Below are 19708 nucleotides of genomic sequence, written 5' to 3' on the forward strand. Positions count from 1 at the left end.
TTTGCCTCAAGGAGCATAGCCTTAGTCGTCTTCCTCCTTCGGCTTGCTATCCTCGATCCTTGCTGACTAGTGGGTTTGAGTTACACGAACCAAAGGTCCCCTAGCCACTGTCTCCTGGACCTAAATAGGACACAAACTCATCTTTGCACCTGCTGTTCCAGAGCTAAACTTCCAGCTATGCGAGTACCTGTCTCTGGGTCCTTAGATCCTGATCCTGTAGTTGCTCCATTCTCTATGGTCCCGTAGGTCTGGAAGCAGTGGTGTAGTGCACCCCCCCCCCTAATCCCCCCTGCCGTGTTGATCAAAATATGGAAAGAGTGGGCATTGGGCTTCCATTGCAATGGCTCTTCATGGCCTCCTGGTTCTCAGTACTTGGGCTGGAACTCTACTTTGGAGTTGCTTTTCTCTCCGACTTGTCTGGTTGTGGTCCTGCTGCATTTGTGAGATAAAACTAGAACTTGCCTTATTTTTCCCAGTAATGACGGCAGGTCTTTTTTGTCCCATTGATCTCTATGGAAGAACGTTTTAGAAACTTTATACATTTCGGAAAAGGGACTTCAAAAGGCACTCGGCTGAATTTAGTTTAGTTGTTTCAGAACAGAAAGAGTGGTTTTCAATTGAAGCAGTTATATATACATTTTAGTATATGTTAATCCAGTTTCTTCTATGTCCTAGGAAATAATGGAATGGAACTATTGAGGCCCAGTACTGTGATTTTGAATCCATCGACTTTGTTGCCCTTCTGGGTCTCTTTCCAATGGTGTTTAACCCTTTTCCTCCTTCCTTTCTTGGAACCGTATAACAATCTTACTTTCCTATTGGGATAGTTTCCTATGCTATGTATTATGCAATGAGATGAAGTTGGTGTTTGACCCGTTTCTGTGTTTTTCTTATGTACTTGCTGTATGGGTATATTTCTGGAAGTACTTATTTGTATTTTAACGCCTATGCAATGCTAAATGTACATATGTTTTTACAATTGTCACGTGGTTGACGTGGGTCGACACATTAAGGCCAGGCACAATGGTGTTCTTGAAGTTTATTAGTGACGTGTACAAATTGGGGCAACATGGCAAACTATAGGGTCTGAACTACCAAACTAGTAGGTATTGTGGTCTACCCGACTCTAGGCTCTGTAGAGAGCTGTTTCTTTACACTTGGTGCATGAAATTGCCTTACCCCTGAGCACCTGACTTGCTTACTATTGGACAGCCATATTGTCGTGCGTCTACCTCTAGGTTAGTATCTAGGAATCCATTAGTTTGAGCAACATTAAATATTATCAATCCCCACAGTTTATAGTTAAACCTACAAGTAGTTCCGCTTGCAATAAAGTGTCTTTTGTACTCTTAAATGCGAAACAAAAAGAGTAAATCCGTTTTTTATCAATTTCTATTTAAGTTTCTTTCCATGGAGAGATGATGTATGAGCATTAAAATAGCATAGTCAAAACAGTTCGGTTTCCACGAATAGCAATAATGTAGTAGAATAGTTTCCTAGTATCCTTCTTTTCTAAAATGTTCACACCTACAACCATTCAGTAATGTGTGTCGCTGTTGTGGCACAGTAAAGTTTAAAAGTCTACTCGTAGTATTGCTGTCAAAATTGGCAAATTAGGGGAACAGGGAGTGAGGTTATATACATACCATTCCCTGTAAAACCTATTAACTGGAAACGGGTAATGGAAACCTTTGTCAAAAGTCAATGGCTTCTAAGTGCAGTTGCCTAAAACAACCTGAAGGCATTCTAATGCCGCGGGTTAAAAATGACCGGTGAAATATGTATGCGTTTCTTCCATCCCACCGTGCTTCGATTCATCAACTTGTCCTGTCCAAAGAAATTTGAGGGCCAGCATAAGAGTATGAATGCACTGTGGCAAAGCGTTTACTAGCACAGGCATAGTTGAGAACCTGCCTCCTACTGGTGTCTATTCATGGTGTAACCATGCAAAAGAAAAATATGTTGCAAAAATGGCTCAAGCCCCAAAATATCAAAATTGTCAGATTTGAATTTGGAAAAATTGGCATAGTGCAAGGTTTTGGGCTCACAAGCAAGTTCAGCTTTGAGGTTTAGCATTTAATTATTTTATTTGAATTTTGGTTCAGTGCTGGTCCTACACACAGGGTCTCGGACCGCCTTACAAAGGTCAAAAAGGTGGGAGGTGGAGATCGGCCACCAGGGGGCGCACGGATGAGCCTGCTCTTCGTGTGAGCTCCGAAAAGTGGGTCTGAGCCCCCACTTCTGCGACCCCCCCCCCAGAGCTGGTTACGGAGCAAGATACGTCGGAAGGTGACCCCCCCCCCGCTCCACCCCCATCTGGGGAATAACCCGTGGAAAATCGGAAAAGACATTCTGAGGCCCTGGCCACGACGTGCGCAGCAACAAATGGAAAGCAAACCCCCATGCATGTATAGGCGCTCGAGGGGATAGCTGATCTACACGGTGGCCCATGCACGGACTTTGGCTTGGGAACTTTTGCCCTGCACGGCTGGAAGAGCTTCTCGCGACCTCGCTCGTGTCCCAGCCTGTCAGTGACGGTCGTACCTCGCGGGCCGAGACCTGTTTCTGCGCTGGTGGCCGCGCGGGCGGGTCCTGGATGGGCCTCATCCAACAGGAGAAGGTAGGCAGCCGCCCCTCTCCACGGGTCTCTACCAGGCGCGGGACTGTCTCACTCTACGGCGCACATCTCGGCGGCCTACAATCGGACCCCCGGCGTAACAGAGCTTCCTCCTCTCCCTCCCCCTACCCCTGCTGAAGGCCGCGTAGCACGCATGTTGTGCAAGCCGCCCCTCCCGACACGGAGCCGGGGCCCAGCGCAGATAAGAATGGGACAATAGGAGTGTTTGCACACCCGAAGGCACGGCCAACCCCCCTGCCACCCCCCTAGTGCATGCACATTATTACCGTGCACTCAAGGGGAGGGAAGAAAAGGAAGGGAGGGAAAATCCAATCAAATTGAAGGAAAGCATATGGACAGAAAGGGGAGAAACCTCAACATATGGGCCCTACGATCCCCAGTGAACACAAGCACATCGGAATGACATTTGCCGGATACCGCGCATATGGATCAGCATAGTTGAGGCCCCCCTGGGCCCGCTGACAGCCCCCCCCCCCCTTGAGGGAACCCCACAGCAATCACTAGAGAGCACCACCTAGTAAGCGCCTCAATTTTGCCAGACTGAGAGACCCTGCGCCAAACCCACTAACATACCGAAAGGTTACAAGGACTGAGGGTTGTGCCCCCATACCAGGGGCGTGTGCCTCCTCAAGTAGCCCTGAACATAAATGAGCTGATACTAAGGGGACACTTTGCAATCTCCCCCCCTGAAAACAAAGAATCTGCAAGGCGCACAGGCCACTCACAATTGGAGAGGGGCGATAAGTTAACGTTTTGAGGACGGGAATTGCTGCCTGAACATTGTTATGAATAAACTACATGTGAGTGCTCTGGGGAAAGCTACAATGCCACGGTCACTATGCAATAAGGGGCACTAGCAGATCTTCCTTAGCCGTCAATGGATTGAGGGTTGGGCCCCTGCTTGAAAGGGCGTGTGCCCTCCTCTGACCTCACACACATCCCCAAGCTCACCGGACCCAAGGACACAATCCCAGCTTTCCACCTGGAGTGGTCTTTGCGCATGAGGAATACCCATGGTGGCCGTACCTTGACCGTGACTTGCTGTCCCTCCCCTTGGAGAGCTACCAGTCTTCTGTTGTGTTGCGCCACAGGCAAGTCCCCACCAGAATAAAACGAAATGAGAAATAAAAGGAATCAAGTGGTGCTTGATCATACGAGGAACGCTGCCTGTCGAGGGTGAACTTTTCGAAGCACTTTACCTCAAGCCACGTTTGGCCACCGTGGGATAAAAGCTTGCATGCACAAGCGTATCATCCTCAAATGACACCCCACGGCATTATAGCCCTCCTAAATCCATCTGAGACCCATCTTCCATGGACCCTAAGGGTAAACTGGCGAGATACAAGTTCACACCAACCGTCGAACCTTCGAAGTCTTTCACTGAGTCCACGATGGTGACGGCAGGGTCGCTGACCTACTCACCGAGATGAGGGGCATGTGAGCGGACATTGGCAGCAAAATAGACAAAATTACACAAAGGATGGACAAAATGGATGACTGGCTGGAACAGGTCGAGCATAATCAAACCTCCCTGAACACATTGGAGGCACAAATGTATCACTGCATCGCAGAGATAGAACATGGAGAGGAGGAAAGGCGCCTCAAGGTTGATGATCTTGAAAACGGGGAGCGTCGCAACAACTTACGGGTCTTTGGTATTCCCGAGAGAGAAGCCGAAACCAAATTTGATCTAAAGCAAACCTTACACGCTATTCTGAAGCTCCTCTTCAAGGATGATCCGGTGGATGAACCCAGAATTTACCGTATTCATAGAGCTGGGGGCAGACCGGGAGGCCCAAGATCGGTGCAGGCTCGATTTCACAATTATGCTGACGGAGCATGAATCCTGGAAAAGGCCAGAAATACCCCACAACTTTCATTGGACGACTTCAATATTTCACTCTACCAAGACTTATCACTCAGGTTGGCAATGAGGAAGAAGTGTGCCCCGATCACGTAGATGCTAAAGGACAAAGGCGTTAGATACCGATGGGGTTACCCGTTTTCCCTCACCTTTGAGTGGGAAGGCTCGACAATGAGACTTGTCTTGGAAAAGGACATCGCTGACTGTATAGCGGTCCTGATGGGGGCCCCAGGGGGGAGCGTCCCGCCCTTGCTGAATCAAAAAGGGAGGAGGGTGAGTGGCGCACCAAGGGCCCACGGCGGAGGAGAATTCAAGGATCCAGGAAATTCCGGAGGATGAACAATTCCCAGGATAGGGAGCACTAATCGGGACCCCAGAATGTCACATCACGCCGCATAACGCAAAGAAACGTTGAGGTGATAACATGGTGGAAGCCAGGAGCATGAACGTCACCTGACATTGGTTAGAGTAACTCAGCTCACTTGATAACGAACTAATCCCCGGCACGCGCCACCAATATACCCGGCTTAAGGGTCAGAACACCTGTCTTATTCTCCAACTCCAGTCACACAAGCAATGCACCTGGGCTCGCATGCCTGGGTCATCTGATAGACTTACGAGGCACAGCAGACACTGGACAGATGCCTAAGAACGAGGTCAGAAGTCGTATATACAAGTTGGTTTTGTTGAAGTTATGAGAACAAAGTTGGGGGCTCACTGTTATGTTGGTTTATATTAAGATGGGACCGCTTGTTTTGCGGTTTCCATTGGTGGTCTGAGGCCGACTGGGTGATGTTAACCTGGACGGACCGGACGCCGAATGTATGGGGGGAGGGGAGGGGTTGGTGGGTGGGTGGGATGGGACAACGACACATAGTATACTGGACGGCAGACCTGGGGGGGGGGGGGGGGGGGGGCGGAAGAACACAAAGCGAGTTTAAGCAGGGACAGGAGGTGAACTGGGCGGGTCAGTCTTTGACCTCTTCAGGACATGTTGAGTCCCAACTCAAAGACAAACCACCCCCCGTCCTATCAAACATGTCAAGGGCCATGAGGCAGACGATTCAGTCATTTATATATTCACATAAAACTCGATCTCTCCTACATTCACATTCTCTAACAACACGCTACGCATATGCACACTTAATGTAAAGGGACTGAACTCCCCCACGAAACGCTCCATGGTGCCAAGAGAATTTAGGCGGTCGAACATAGACATTCTATTTCTCCAAGAAACGCTATACCGTAGAGGGGAGGAGAAACTTATTCCATCGCGTGAGGTGGGCCCTTCTTTCTGGTGCTCCAATGTCACAAAAAAGGGGGGAGTGGGGATTCTTAATCGCAAAGGCCTCAGGATGGCAACTCTCGATTTGTGGACAGACAATGAGGGAAGGGCTCTCGTGGTGGTGGGGAACATTCGCGGCACAATTGTCACCCTGGCTACACTTTATGAACCAAATCAAGGGCAGAATAGGTTCTTCCATAAGATTACTGAGAAAGTCTTTACCATGGCACAGGGACACATAGCTCTTGGAGGAGATTTTAACACCTGGATGGATAGTTCAGTGGGTAGACAAACTAGGGCAGATGCACATAACCCACCCACCTCGAAAGATGAAGCTGAAATTAAATTAACCCTTGACCTATATGGTCTCACTGACTGTTGGCGCCATTTGCACCCAGCGGATAGAGGCTTCACTTTCCACTCCCTCCCCCACGACACGCTTACGCGTATTGATTAGATCTTCCTTTCCGATGGCCTTCTGCGGATACTTCGTGCAGCAAATATTCATCCCACCGCATGGTCAGATCATGAAATGGTTGCGGTCGATGTGTGCTGGGACGACCTGGCCCCTCGAACTCTAAATGGAGATGCAACAATTCCCTATGGGCTGACTCGGTTTTCAAGGAAACCCTTGAAACTGAGATCGAGCAATTCTTTCTTACCAATGACAGAGGAGAGGTTGGGAAGGCACACGTATGGGGAGCGGCCAAGGGCACCTGGAGGGGGGTACTCATTAGGGAAGGGGCCCAAAATAATAGAGAACGTGCCCTGATAGAAAAAAACACTAGGGAAAAGCTCCACATAGCCCAGAAACTAGCACAGTCTTCCCCATGTGACAGACCCAAGCACATGGCCGAAGCCAGACGGCTCAGGAAAGAGCTCAAACTACTCATCGTGGGTAAGACAGCCCGAACCCTACAATGTTTAAAACAAAAATATTATGAAAAGGGCGACAAAGCAGATGCCCTCCTGGCGGCTCGTCTTCAGGCGCAGAAAGCAGACAGATGGGTCGATCTTATTGAAAGGACCGATGGTACCCTCATAGATACGATGGTAACGTCTCCTGAAGACAAGAGGCATTCGCCTAATTCTATGAGGATTTATACACGTGCAACCCCCCCTCCCTCCCAGGAAGCATTGACGCTTATCTTAAAGAGGTCCGGATCCCCACACTCACATCCATAGAGGCCGAATCCTTAAACACGTCAGTCACAGAAGTAGTAGTCATGGAAGCCATAAAACGCCTAAAGACTGGGAAGGCCCCGGAAGATGATGGTTTCACGACTGGATTCTATAAGGCTTTCTCTACACTCCTCGCCCCCTTCCTTCCGTGCTTATTTTAAACAGGCCAGGCGCCCCCGTCCTTCTCCCAAGCCCTTCTCGCTGTCATCCCAAAGGAAGGGAGAGACCCCACGCGTTGTAGTTCCTACCGCCCCATCTCTCTTCTTAACATCAATGCTAAAATATATGCAAGAGTCATTGCAGCCCGACTCGAAACGTATTTACCACGATTAATACACTCCGATCAGGTTGGCTTTGTCATTGGGAGACAGGGTGCAGACACCATGAGGAAAACATTACATCTAATTTATGAGGCACGTGGAAAGGGAGGGGACCCATCCCTTCTGTCATTAGACGCCGAGAAGGCCTTCGACAGGGTAGCTTGGGACTTCCTAGAAAGGGTGCTAGTCTGGAACGGGTTGGGGCCGAAGTTACGCCATGCCATTACAGCTCTGTACACATCTCCCACAACGTCAGTGACAGTAAACGGGGGCTATTTGCGATGGTTCCCTTTGGAAAGGGGAACGAGGCAGGGTTACCCACTGTCGGCTATATTATTCGTGCTCTCTCTCGAACCGTTGGCACAGAAATTAAGGCAAGATGGTAGAGTAAAGGGTCTTACAGTAGGAGAATGCGAATACAAACTAGGTCTGTATGCGGATGATATACTACTGCACTTAACTGATACCCTAAGCTCTGTCCCGGCCACGATCATCATAATCGAAGAATATGGGGAACTGGCTGGCCTTCAGCGGGGGCAGTTGTTCCTGGCAGCGGAAGCAAGTCTGTGCTTCGTCCGGGGGAAGAGAGGATCTCGTCGGGGAGGAAGACAGGAGTCCGTTGCACTGCCAGGGAAGAAACCAGCCGCGGAGTTTCTCAGGTACAAGGAGCGGTCTGTTGATTTGCGGTTCAGTGGTGAGTGGCTATCTGGCTGCCGGGGTGCTTGGCACGGGCAGTTCGACCACAAACCGGTCTGGGGTGCGAAGAAAGAAGGTAAACTGGTTGTGCCCACCAGTCAGGGGAAGAAGCCTCTCCAGTCAGGAGATCTTCTCTGTCGTCGGGAAGTGGTGAGTCGGTTCTGCAGGGCTCCACCGGTGGTGTCATCGTGGTAGGTCGGCTCAGCTTCTCCCTCGTCGGATTTTCAGGTCTTGTGGCGACTTCTGAAGTTCCAGTCCCCAAAGCCCTGCTTTTATGCAGCATACCCCCATTCACTCAGCCTAGCTGTCAATCAAACATGCTAACCACTTGGGCCAATCACACAAGAGTGCGACTTGAGTTACCAAGGTAACTCAGTCCAGGGTGCCTAAACCCCCTCCCACACCCACTGTGGTACCCAGACAGAGTGGCACCACTTTTGGAGGCTTCTGTGGAGAAGCCCGCCAAAAAGTGGAACAAAGGGCTCGACTTGGGTTGGTGTCATAGAAGAGAACACAAACGCCATTTTAGAATCGAGTCTTTGCAAATAATACCAAACGGCGAATTAATATTAAATAAATAAACCGGCGGTATGTTCGAGGCTATGAGAATTAAATAATTAAAGTTGGTAGCCTCGAACAATGGGAAAATCCCATAGGGAAATATTTGCGGTCGAATATAAAAAGTAGTTTCCACTGCCACCAGCCAAAACTCTATCAGGGGGAGCGGAGACGTGCCCCCTCGACTAACAGACCCTGGGGCAATCGAATTGCCCCGACCAGTACGTCCACAATATGATAGTTTGTACTGGTTTCTGTTCATAATTTGGGACTAGTAAAGCCAATGATGACTTTACATGCCCTGGGAGACAGTAGTCAGTCCCACGGTATGGAGTCTATGGTGGGGTGTCACTATGACACCCCTGTGTTACTGCACGGAGGGTGCTGTGTAACACACATCGTAAAAACACATGAGACCCTATGGAGTAAAGGACCCCATAGCTCATAAAACACTTTAACAGTCAAAGGAACACCATAAATCATGTCCAAGAGTGGGAGAAAAAGAGTCTCACTCTTGGCAGGAGAAAAAAACAAACTCCAGAAATCCAGCAAAGCTACTGGGGGACTCACTAGGTTAGGAAATTCAGCCTAAAGAGAGAATTCTCCCTAACACATGGGCAGGCAGATCTAGCAAAAACTATGGCTCCAAATATGTAGAAGAACGGCAAAATCTTCCATGTCATGCCAATATAAATTACATGCCATCAAGCTGTTGTACAGGTGGCAATATGACCCGGTCCGGCTTGCTAAAATGTACCAAGGGATAAGACCACACTGCTGGAGGGGCTGTGGAAAGTGGCCGATTACTGGCATATGTGGTGGGGATGTGAGATGGTCCAAGCTTACTGGACGGAAGTTCTCAGCTGGATCAGGGAGTTGGATGATGACGATAGAGAAAAACAACCACTTCTGATCTTGTTTGGCTTGGTTGAAACGGATGATACGATTATGAAAGCGCCCAAAATGATTCAAGGTTTACTGTTGGCCACTAGAGCGTGTCTCACCATGGTGTGGAAGAGAGCAAGACTCCCTAATAAAACCGAATGGCTGGGTGTTGCCCTGAATATATATAGAATGGACAACCTCACGGCAGTTCTGCATGGGGATCGCACCTCAGTTGAGAACGCATGGTCAGAATTTCGAGCTAAATGTGATATAAAAAAATGTGTGCATGGCGTTTCTATGTTTGGAGACAATCTAGTTAATGGTTGAATTTGTCTATGTCAAACTCGCAAGTTCTAATGTGTCCATGTGCCCGACGTCATAGAGTTAATATTGGTCCGGATGTAAATACTGGTCTCTTCTAGCCCTTCAGATGGCACTATGTGAAAAGGGGGGAGGGTGGAAGGAAAGGGCACTTAGGTTTGATGACACTATTCAAAACTTATGTGATGTGCAGTAGATGCTAAACGTTTTTATGTACTGTTTTTTCTTTGTAATATTTCTCGTACTGGACCGGCTGGTCGCAAATGCCTGTATATGATTGTCAAACTTCTATTTCAAAAACGAATAAAAGTCAAATTTAAAAAAAAAAAAAAAGGTGGGAGGTGAAACTAAGGTTACAAAACGTTTTCAGGATATGATTGAAACATTAGGATAGACAAGTGGTAGCAGAGGAGAGGAAGCAAGGTTATTTGTGGGAAAACGGATATGTTTTAAAGCTCTTTCTAAAAGTGGTTATGTAGGGTGCAGTGTTGCTGTGAAGAGGTAGGGTGTGCCATCCCTTGGGCGCCCAGTGGGTAAATGCTTGCTTTTGGTTGCATGTTACTTTGCAGAATGGAACTTGTAGAAGGTGCTGGTTGGCTTGTCCGGTGTTTGTATACATCATGGGTTTGGGTTTGCTGTGAAGGTAAGCTGGGGTTTTGTGGTGGACGGTTTTGAAAACCATGCGGAGTTCTTTCAAGGCAATTCCTAGGGGTGTGGGATGCCAGTGGAGCTGGGCAAATGCTTGGCTGATGTGACACTTTTGGTAGGTGGTGGATAGATTTGGCTGCTGTGTTTTGTATGACTTGCAGGGGGGCAAGGATGCTGCTGGGGAGTCAAGCGAGGAGAGCATTGCCATAATCCAGCTTGGATCAAACTATTGCTTGGACTGCATTGCGGAAGTCATCAGGAGGAAGGATGTGTCTGATCTTTTGTAAGCTGTAGTTGTAAATTGCATGTTTTGGTGTCCATAGCTGTATGGTTTATTAGAGAAAGTTGTGGATCAATGGCGAAGCCAAGGGGTTTGACAGGTGTGGAGAGGAATATGTGTAGGAGGATTATGTGTGGGGTGTCTGTGGTGTTTGGGTTTGTGTCTTGGCGGGCAGATGACATATTCCGCTCGGAAGGGTTGAGCTTGATGAAGTGGGTGGCCATTCAGGTGGTGATGGTGGAGAAACCGCCTCTGAGGATGTGGAGTTGTGAGCGGTATTAGATTTGGAAGTATATGTGTGTCGTATGCGCATTGGTGGAAATGGGTGTTGTTTGCCAAGAGTCTGTCCAAGGGATTCAACATATAGGTTGTAGAGAAGGGGCGGAGCTTTGTACGACCCCCGTTTTTGATCAGAGTCAGATCGAAAAGGGGGCATGGAGACGATGTGTCCTTTCAGGAATGAGGTTAACCAGTTGAGGAAGGTTCCTAGGAGTTTCATCCTGTGGGATTGGGTGTTAAGTAAAATAGTTTGGTTGATTGCCTTTAATTATGGAAGTAAGCAGAAAAATTTTAATTTGAAAAATTTACCATCAATAGATCTGCTCGGTCATGCCTTACAATTAAATTAACTGCTTGCTTTCTCTTATCCAGGCAGCACATCTTTGGGAATCAGCTAGGCCTTGCAGCTCTGCCCCATCGGAAGTCTCTGAAACATAGCCTCAGGCTTCCCCTTTGTTCTGGAATGGTCTGTGTTTATGCAGTCCTGTGAAGCTAACTATATAGTGTATAGCCTACCCATTCGGCCCAACTGAAGCATCCTTACTTCCGTATTTATTTATTTATTTTATTTATTTGTTTTTTTTATAACGCACCTAATACCATATCAGAGTTTGGTTTCGAAGTGCAGAACCCGGCTTCAGACCTCTGTTGTGCTATCCTCCATTCACTTGCAAGCCTATCTATACGTCTGCCCTCTATATGGCAGAGAAGAGGCACAGAGCACCCCAACCAAGGTTTTATATTGTGGTAGCAATGGTCGAGCAGCCAAGCCTTAAACTCCCAAGAGGTGATGCGGGCTGGATCTTAGGTACAGCGAGTACCCAAGCCCCCACAAAGGAATGTCCACACACTGTTCTGTGCTAACACATTTCTTTATATAGACATAGGATTCAGAGATATATATATACACAATTAATAACACACTTTGTACTCGGGTAATTCTAATATGGCAAATATATGCAATGTCTATTTGGTACCAAACTTAGATTTAGATTCCTTTTAAAATGCATCAACTGCTGAGAGTTATAATGGCATAAAAATAATGCAGCAAGGTGTAACTGCATAGATCATAAGGAAGGAAGGCAGGTTGGTTAAACAATGGCAGAATGCTTCTTTTGCTACTAAGACAATTCTGAGTGAGGATCCCCCACCTGGGCAACCTGTAATTAAAGTATTAACAAGCCTAGTCCATTAATGTTTAATAAATCTTGTTTCCTGGTCAAACAGTTCAAACACCCTAATGTACCTGATATAAAAGTGTTTCCTCTGTGGTTCGTCGACGGACCCCTCGAGGGTGGACTCCGTTTAAAGCAGGAGCCACAGGGCGTCGAGATTCCTCGAAGAAATGTTGACCACTGGCGTCGAGACAGCAGCTTCCATCTTCGCGGTGCTCTTTGTTCGAGGAAGTCCTGTGAAGATGAGGCGTGCTTTCCACCTCGATGCAAAGTGTTCAGTGCTACAAAGAAGACTCTGTGACAGATGTAGGCCCAGCAGTGGGTGTCGGAAAATGCTTCGGCGGTCCTCTGGCCTTTCAGTGCTGCAGCTGCTTCACCACGGGCTGGACTTCGAATCTTCATTTTGTCAGTGTCCTCGGGACGTCTTATTCAGCTTTGGGTCTTTCCTCTGTAGCCGATGACCTACACTTAATCCTTGGAACAAAGTGGTTGACGGTGATGGCAAGGGAGCCCTTTGTTGAATGTTCTGAGGCAAGGTGGAGTGTTGCGACTCCAGTCGTCCAGCAGCATGGCGTCAAGGTATCCTCGCTTCTGGCTGACGCGCTTCGACTAGCTTCCAGCATTTACGGAAATCCTCCGAACCCCGGTCGACGGCAATTGACTTCGATGGCCTTGATGTCCTGGTGCTTTACTTCAAAATTCTCGGCGAACGCCGTCTCTGGTCGACAGCCTTTTGGGACTGGCTTCCAGGGTGCCTCCATGAAGATCGGCTTTTGCACGATGGTTCCTCGTGCAGTCCCGCTCAGGGAGAGGTCTCCTAGCCAGGTCCTCCATCGGATAAATCCTCGACACACTAGACCGCTTTTAGATTTCGTTGTATGAAATGCAGCAGCAATTCGTCTTCTTCCAGCTGGGCTTCAAGGATAAGCTTCAAGTTTCAACTTCAGCTTCTGAACAAATTGATAAGTGAGAGGTCCCCAGATATACACATCTGTCCCTCATTCACTCTGGCTGAGCCAGGCTCAGTCAGCCTATCACACAGAAGGGCATTCATTCATGCAGGCAGGCAGCCAATGAATCTCACAGGCATTCAGGCTATTCACTTCCACCCAGGCACCCATAACAAGGAATGTGGATTGAGGCAAGCACCCAGCCTTTCAGCACACTACACTGCATTCATGTCAGTTTCAGTCAGGGTTGTCTCATTCATTGTGTCACACACAGAAACCCATAACATAGAATGCATATTGGTCACACACTCTATTCACACAGGTCCTATCCCAAGGGTGTACCCACAACATAGTCACTGGGAAGGCTCCAGCCAGTCTGGCCTGGACTTCTCCACATTACCATATGGTTCTTCCACCCAACAGCCAGTCAGGGTAAGGGACAGAGTCGGGGCTTCCCAGGACTTTGGGAAAACAAGATAACAGGCAATAGAAACCAAGAGGCCACAGGGGCCATCGTGCCTTCTATCAGGAATCCACTGATTCCTATAGCAGGGCCTGGGTATCGCAAAATGGAGGATACTCTGAGCACCTGTCACATTCAGCATGGAGCTGCCCCCAGCCCATACCCTGCTCTGTGGGCAACGCACAGGTGCCCACAAACATACACTAGGGGTACAGGGTTGTACCCCACCAATGGGTACCTACCATAAGGGTAGCCCAAGGGTCTCTGGTCACAACAACCAAAAAGAGGAAAAGCTGCACTGCCAGGAGTCCCAACTGGACTCTTGTTCAGAAAACATCACAGAACACACATAAGGGAGTACAGGACAAGGGCATAGAGGCCCTGCCCCCAATGCATTTCGAGCATCCGTTTCCCCCGCAGACTGAGGTTAGGGGTGGTCTAATGTCCCACGAGATTGACACCCTCATCCAGACGGTCAACATACCTTCTGGAAAGGCCATCTACATTATCAGGACTCTTCCCTGGCCTATGCTCATTGGTGAAGTCTAGCCCTTGCAGGCTAATGGACCACCTGAGCAATTTGGGGTTTTCACCCTTCATCTGCAAAAGCCACTTTAAGGGCTTATGGTCGGTTTGGACTTTGAAGGTAGACCCCGTAAGGTAAGGCCTGAAACGCCTAAGGCACCAAACTATACTGAAACAGTCCTTTTCAACAGTAGCCCACCTAAGTGCTCTACCTTAGAGTTGCCTACTGATGAAGATGATAGTATGTTCCTTTGCTTTATCCTCTAACTGGGACAAGACTGCTCCAATTCCGGTGTCACAGGCATCAGTTTGAATTAGAACAGGTTTGCTGTAATCGGGAGCACACAACACAGGTGCCCATCACAGACTTTCCTTCAAGCCAACAAAGGCCCTCTGACAGTCTTCTGCCCAATTAACCTTCCTAGGTTGTTTAGGCAAAGTCAGAGCCGTCAGAGGGGCCACTATGGTGCCATAGTCCACCGTGAAATTTCGGTAATACCCAGTGAGGCCCAAAAAAGCTGGGTTTGAGTAGTGGGAGTCTCCCAGTCATGTACATCCTGTAACTTACTGGGGAGAGGTTGGATTCAACCCCCGCTATCTCATGACCAAGGTAAGTTACTTTCCCCTGAGCTATCTGACACTTGGCCTTAATAGTGAGGTTAGCCCTTTTTAAGGCCTACAACACCCAATCCAAATGAGTCAAATGCTCCTCCCAGGTGGAACTGTAAACAGCAATGTCGCCTAGATAGGCCACACAAGTCCTCCAGCCCACTAAGCGCATGATTGACAAACCTTTGGAAGGTGGCAGGTGCATTGTTCAACCCGAAAGTCATGGCTCTAAACTGGTAGATTGTTAGAAACCTGAAGATGTCTCCCTAGCTAGTCCCAGAGGATCTGTAATCCAGGTGGCCAGGACACGTCCATCGCTATTGGATCCAGTTCCTGGGGGTGTTATGTTATGTTACAGGAATTTATAGAGTGCACATACGCCCGCAGGCGGCATGGTGCTAGACCAGCAAACACAACTAACTGAAGACCTAGAACAGAAAAGTTTTAAGAGAACGGCAAAAAGCCAAGTGATCAGGTCGCTAGATTCTCCACCCTTTCATGTGCCCAGGGGGCTGGTCCACTTGGGGAAGGTAATTCTGTTCCCTTGGGAGGCCAGGGCACCTTTGAAGTCAGTGCCTGCCAAACCTGTTCGGCTGGTCTCAGTTATTTTCTTTTTTTTTTCTTTAAACAGAAACCAAGTCTTTTTGGGAATAAATATCATGTACGTTTTAGAGCAAACCCCCATCTTCCATCACATTTCTGTGCAAGCACAGTGCATCCTTTTAACATTTCACTTTCAAAAGGCATATTCCTGCTTGGCAAAAGCACCGTTTTACACCGTGGATTAATTTTTCCTGGATGTCACTTTACAAATGCGGTTTTCCTCGCATCTTTATTCTGAACATTTCCATAGCTGTGGTCAATTTCTAATGCACAGGAATCTGTTCAACATAAGGGTTCTTTGCAACTGACATAAGCAAAGGGAGAGAGCTTCTTGTGAAGAGTTTGGCCTGTGTTACTTTGTTGCAAGAGTAAACGCTTGCAGTATGGCCTGAAATTAGATTTTACTTGACACACATGCCATTCAGTGAGGAATGCCCCCATTTGCTGGTGCACAACCTGAATATGGATGAACATTGCTGGGTTTTACTGGAACCAAACTGTGTGAGGTTTAAAGGTGAACATAGCACTGGTGGAAAGTCCTTTTAAACACAGAACATTTTCTTTTTCAGTGGGAAGTTTTGAGGTGGCAGCATAGCAGCGCTGCTTTTTGAATTCTTTTCTTTGGTGCACATGAAGAAAATACTTGCAGCCATTCCGAGGCGTCTTCCATGTTCCATCTCGCTCCATATGTGCTCAGCAGAGACAGCACAACCATTATTTTTGTAACTGAAAACGCAATTTTGGTGCTAGGGAATATGCGCTCGGCAGACACAGGCAGCCATTATTTTTGTAACTGCTGAAAATGCAGTTTGGTGATGTAGGGGAAGTTCTACGGGGCTGGTGAATGTACCCCACATCCAACACCACCCTGTTCGACCAGGCGGGCAAGATCATCCAGCACAGAAGTAAGGACTGATTCCGTACCCACCCCCGACCGAAAACCTGACTGAAAGGAATAAAAAAAAGGAAGACTCCAGAAAAGTGGAAAGCAAAGGGCAAAGGTGCGACAAGAGATTCCAACAACTTCATAAGAAAAGGAAGAAGTGAGATGGGACGAAAATTGGTAAGCACAGAGGGATCCAAACAAAGCTTGAGTAAGGGAATCACAAGTGCATGTTTCAAGACATTAGCAGTGCATCCATCACGAAACGAGGCATTCACTGCCGTGGTGATCAAAGAAACAATGGCACCAGAGATTTCCTTGAGAAAAACAAGAGGGATGGAGTCAGCAGGTGAGGCTGATTTAAGCTGGTGAATGGCCATAAGGACCTCTTGGTCAGAAAAGATGGGGAAAAACAGACCAAGTGGAACGAAGTTGAGACGCCAAATGAGAAGAAGGCAGAGTAGCAGACTGCCCAGCAGTATGACTGATATTATGACGAATAGTCTCAATCGTGCTTTGAAAGAAGCAAGAGAGAGTGTCACAAAGGTCCTGGGAAGGCACAGTCTGAGAGCCTGACTTGACTGGAGAAGAGAGGGAGTGAACCAGATCGAACAATGCCTTAGGATGGCTAACGGCAGTCTTCACCTTCCGACTAAAGTGAGATTTTCTTCAGAGATAATAGGCTTATGATAGGCTGACATGGTGAGGCGGAAGGATATTTGATCAGGGGTGTAGGTGGTGCGCCAATTCCCCTCTGCTTGCAGGCCCTGAGTTCATCAGAGAACCAGGACTCATAAGGATGGCTTATTTGTTTACAAATCCTAAGAGGGGGGGGCAGCAGATTAGCAGCCATAGTAAAGGAGTCATCCAATGTCAACAAGGAACATGGTATGTCCTGGGCACACTGCGACCATAGAGAGGCCACTAACTCAAGATTGGAAACCCTGTGCTAGCTACGTTTGAGAATAGCAGGTTTGGCCACAGGAGAGATGGGATCCGGATGAAGAAAAGAGAAAGGGACATTATAGTGGTCTGACCATTGTACTTGACTAGGGAGAGAAGTAATAATAGAGGCCCTAGGAGCACAAACAAAATCTAAAATGTTCCCAAGTCTGAGTGGGGGGGTCAGAAATTAATTGAGGAAGGCCACGATCGGACATGAGAGCTGAAAAATTGGCTGCCTGTTGTGCGTTTGTTGTGTTAGCTGGAAGATTGAAAGCTCCGATAATCAGAAGATTGGAGTATTTAAGCTGGAGTTCCTGCACAAGAGCAGGACAATCCACACGACGAGAGCTATCCGCACCAGGGGGTCGAAAGACCATGAGGACACACAGCATCAGGGTAGGCGATAACTAAATGTGAGCCAAAAGACGAAGGGGGTATTTAGGCACAGTACACTGGATTTTATAATTAGCCTTGTGCATAATGGCTACACCCCCCTCTACCCCCGTGGGTGACTAGAGAGATGGTCCACATGAGCAAGCGCTTGGATAATAGAAGGACCAGATGTCTCACAGACCCAGGTCTCCATCAGGAACAAAGTCAAAATGGTAATTGGCGACCAGGTCGTGGCACTCCATGGCATGAGCTACCAGAGAACTCGTATTAAAAGACAACACTGAAGAGCATCAGCTACAGGTGTAGATTTCGCAACTTCAGTGGGAGTATAAAAGCCAGCTGGCCATTGGGTATCAAATGGGGCTAAAGAAACCAGAGTGCTGCAGTGCAGTGAGGGGGTGGACCAGTGAGGGTGGATCACCTGAATGGGGCATCCTTGGGGAGTGGTACACAGACGGTTGAGATGTGGTATCCCTCTTCTTTCAACACCCTTTCCCCATCCTACCACATATAATATTTCAAAATACTACCCTCTTTCCAGCATGAACAGTTTTGTACAGCACGGAAGACAATGTGCTAACACCAGAGCAGTTAACTGACATGTCCCAATACAAGGGTCAGGCAATTGACCATATTCACACACACACCTGAAGGCCCTTCCCCACAGGGATAAAATGTGGAGCATGAGAGCACAGGATGAGCAAGGCAGAATGCACAACGTGAGAGCACATCAGTTCAAGTGGAGGTGAAAGATGGCGACTACCGAGAGGGTGACGAGGAGAGACGTGGCCTTGCCCTTTCCGATGCAGGCCCATGAAACCTCAGCAATTGGAAACCTAAGACGGCGAACAAAGACTAGCGTGTGTTGCAGCAAATGTCTATGGTACGCAAGACCATCCTCCGCTGATAACCAAGCAGGGGAGAGACGCATGTCTCAGTGGTACCAACCTTGACTCGGAGAAGAAAGTCGAGCAGTTCACCAAATCGGTGAGTCGAGGGGAGAGTCGATAAGAAACCGAACTGTGTTGAACAAAAATTAGCAAGAGCTGATTTGAACTTTGAAAGTAAATATTGAGACAAGGAGTGGAAAATCCGTAGCGGAGGGAACCAGCACCACAGTGGTGCTCACGCAGGAAACTCTGGGCGATTACCCGATAATAGGAGACTACCATAACCAGAAGGCCTTGGAAGAGGTGAAGAGAGGTCAAAGTGGTCATACAGCGGTCTTGTAAAATCCTCTGTACTCTCTTATTGTGAAAGAAAGAGAAATGAATCCTGCATGATGAAAACTAGTACATCAACTGTTTAAGAGTTGGCAAGAGTGAACCCGGCGGAGGTATGCTAATGAGAAGGGGAGAAGTCTGAAGTCCCATGGTGAACTGTGTAAAAGTTGGCGAGAGTGAACCCAACAGAGGGAAGCCGACAATCCAAGGCGAAGCCTGAGGAACTATTTAAAAAGACATTTAGACCTGTGAAAGCAAGAAGCATTGGAAAACCAGAGGAAGTGAATGGTCCCCCTTGTCAAGTGGGTCTGTGCACGGTTGAGGGAGATCCAAGGGGGAAAAGTCCTCACCCAAAGTCCATTGAGAAAGGAACTATTTTGTTTTTTGTTGACCACATCAGGCCCTCGAAGGCAAGAGACTTTTTAATGGAAAGAGACTTATCCATCGAAGAACCCGATAGCTCGAAGGGAACTGTTAGCTTGTGCTGAGAAGGCTTGACTGTGTGCTGTGCTCTCAGGTCCCACCTTGTCCTGTGCTGAAAACGTGGGGAAGGAGACCACTGACAATCACATCCTGACTTACTATTTGTGAACATTTTTTTCTTTATTGAACCCTTATCCCACACTCATTTTGTAATTGGGTGTAAGGAATTGGCAATAGTTTTTTTGTTTTTTGTTTTAGTATAGGCCCTTTTATTTGTTTAAACAACGCCACAAGGACTGCCTTATTTTTCATTTGATGGTCTACGATTGCTCCCATCTTATATTTAGGTTTAGATTGGGCATTTTTCCAACCTGCATTTACAGTTTAATTAACACCCTTCAACTGTGATCAGTTTTTTTACGTGGCCTGGTTCATCAGAGCTATTTGCCAAAAGCCTGAGGTGATGTCAAAGGTGCTTACAAATTTGGCAGCACCTACGGTGTCTACAAGCTCATTAGCCCTGGGCATTGGGTGTGCGTCAGTCTTGGTGACGGCATTGA

At 47.8% G+C, this 19708-nt stretch overlaps 1 protein-coding gene across 1 annotated transcript in view; it reads left to right on the plus strand.

Moving 5' to 3' along the window:
• The window catches only part of ACTR5 (actin related protein 5), a 508848-nt gene that overhangs the window by 446962 nt on the left and 42178 nt on the right, over positions 1–19708 (plus strand). The window lies entirely within an intron of this gene.

This window comes from Ambystoma mexicanum, chromosome 3p (genome assembly GCF_040938575.1).
Source record: "Ambystoma mexicanum isolate Mex_15411 chromosome 3p, UKY_AmexF1_1, whole genome shotgun sequence".
Lineage (NCBI taxonomy): Eukaryota > Metazoa > Chordata > Amphibia > Caudata > Ambystomatidae > Ambystoma > Ambystoma mexicanum.